Genomic DNA, 2508 nt, shown 5'->3' on the forward strand with positions numbered 1-2508 from the left:
CACACACTCACACACACACTCTCTCTCACACACACACACACACACACACTCACTCTCTCTCACACACACACCACAAAACAACAGAATCAGCAGAATACAGATGTGCATCTACTGATAAATGTGCTTATAAAGGCTAGAGATTCACGCGTTCTGGTGTATGTAATGTGCTCTTTTAGTATTATTTATGTACTATTACAGTATTTATAATATTTTAAATTAGTTTTGTTTTTATATTTACAGTTTATTTTAATGTTCGTTTAATTTTTTGACATTTTATGTGCCTTTGACATTTTTGTTTGTTTTTGTATATATACATATTTCTATTTCTAATTTGCTTTATTTTTAATTAGTTTTATTAATTTTATTACTTCAAATTAAACTTTTCCCAGTTTGTTTCAAAGACAACATTTCTAATTTTCAAGTTTTTCAAGTTTGTGTTTTTGATTTAATATTTTATTTTATTTATTTTATTTCATTTACCAAAAACATTTTTTTTATAGTTTCAGTTTTGGTTTTAGTACTTATTTAGTTTGATGCCATAGTAACATTTCAAATTTTTATTTAAGTTTTAATAATTTGATTTTTTTCATCTAATATTTTATTTCAGTTACCTAAAACAATTTGTAATATTTTTACTTTTAGTTAACAACAACAAGAACAAGGTGTGTGTCATGTCATGTGTTATTTTAGTACTATTTACATACAACTATAGTATTTAGTAATATTTTGAATTAGCTTTTATTTTCATATTTTTAGTTTTCAAGTAATTTTGTTATGTGCTTTTCATGTTCAAGGCAACAATTCTCATTTTTAAGTTTTTTAGGTTTGCATTTTTTTATGTAATATTTACATTTTATTTAAATTACCAAATTCAATTTTCAATAGTTTAACTTTGTTAACAATAACAACACTGGTGTACATCATGTGATATTTTAGTAGTTTTTATAGACCATTACAGTATTTATTAATATTCTGAGTAGCTTTTATTTTTACATTTAGAATTTTTATTTTAATTGTACATAATTTTGTTTTGTGCTTTCGTAGTTTTTATTCATTTCGCGTATGTTATATTTCCATTTTATTTCAGTTTTAATAATCTGTTTTAGTAACTTTAGTACTTCATATTAAACTTATTTCAGTTACTTGCTATTTCTCATTTTTAAGTTTGAGATTTTGAATTAGTATTTATATTTTATTTTATTTCAATTACCGAAAATTATTTTCACTATTTTTTTGTAAACAATAACACCACAGGTGTACATCATATGTTCTTGTGTCACTGTGGCAGCAACCGTTCGGTACTCAAGGGGGCGACAGCTTCCTTTAAATCTAGAAGACAACAATTTCTGCTCATATCTGCTACAGCACATCTGTGTGTGTGTGTGTGTGTGTGTGTGTGTGTGTGTGTGTGTGTGTGTTATTTTTAATTAGTTTTATTAATTTTATTACTTCAAATTAAACTTTTCCCAGTTTGTTTCAAAGACAACATTTCTAATTTTCAAGTTTTGTAAGTTTGTGTTTTTGATTTAATATTTTATTTTATTTATTTTATTTCATTTACTAAAAACTTTTTTTTTATAGTTTCAGTTTTGGTTTTAGTACTTATTTAGTTTGATGCCATAGTAACATTTCAAATTTTTATTTAAGTTTTAATAATTTGATTTTTTTCATCTAATATTTTATTTCAGTTACCTAAAACAATTTGTAATATTTTTACTTTTAGTTAACAACAACAAGAACAAGGTGTGTGTCATGTCATGTGTTATTTTAGTACTATTTACATACAACTATAGTATTTAGTAATATTTTGAATTAGCTTTTATTTTCATATTTTTAGTTTTCAAGTAATTTTGTTATGTGCTTTTCATGTTCAAGGCAACAATTCTCATTTTTAAGTTTTTTAGGTTTGCATTTTTTTATGTAATATTTACATTTTATTTAAATTACCAAATTCAATTTTCAATAGTTTAACTTTTAGTTAACAATAACAACACTGGTGTACATCATGTGATATTTTAGTAGTTTTTATAGACCATTACAGTATTTATTAATATTCTGAGTAGCTTTTATTTTTACATTTAGAATTTTTATTTTAATTGTACATAATTTTGTTTTGTGCTTTCGTAGTTTTTATTCATTTCGCGTATGTTATATTTCCATTTTATTTCAGTTTTAATAATCTGTTTTAGTAACTTTAGTACTTCATATTAAACTTATTTCAGTTACTTGCTATTTCTCATTTTTAAGTTTGAGATTTTGAATTAGTATTTATATTTTATTTTATTTCAATTACCGAAAATTATTTTCACTATTTTTTTGTAAACAATAACACCACAGGTGTACATCATATGTTCTTGTGTCACTGTGGCAGCAACCGTTCGGTACTCAAGGGGGCGACAGCTTCCTTTAAATCTAGAAGACAACAATTTCTGCTCATATCTGCTACAGCACATCTGTGTGTGTGTGTGTGTGTGTGTGTGTGTGTGTGTGAGTGTGTGTGTGTGTGTG

This window comes from Sinocyclocheilus anshuiensis, unplaced genomic scaffold (assembly GCF_001515605.1).
Source record: "Sinocyclocheilus anshuiensis isolate Anshui unplaced genomic scaffold, SAMN03320099.WGS_v1.1 scaffold1182, whole genome shotgun sequence".
Lineage (NCBI taxonomy): Eukaryota > Metazoa > Chordata > Actinopteri > Cypriniformes > Cyprinidae > Sinocyclocheilus > Sinocyclocheilus anshuiensis.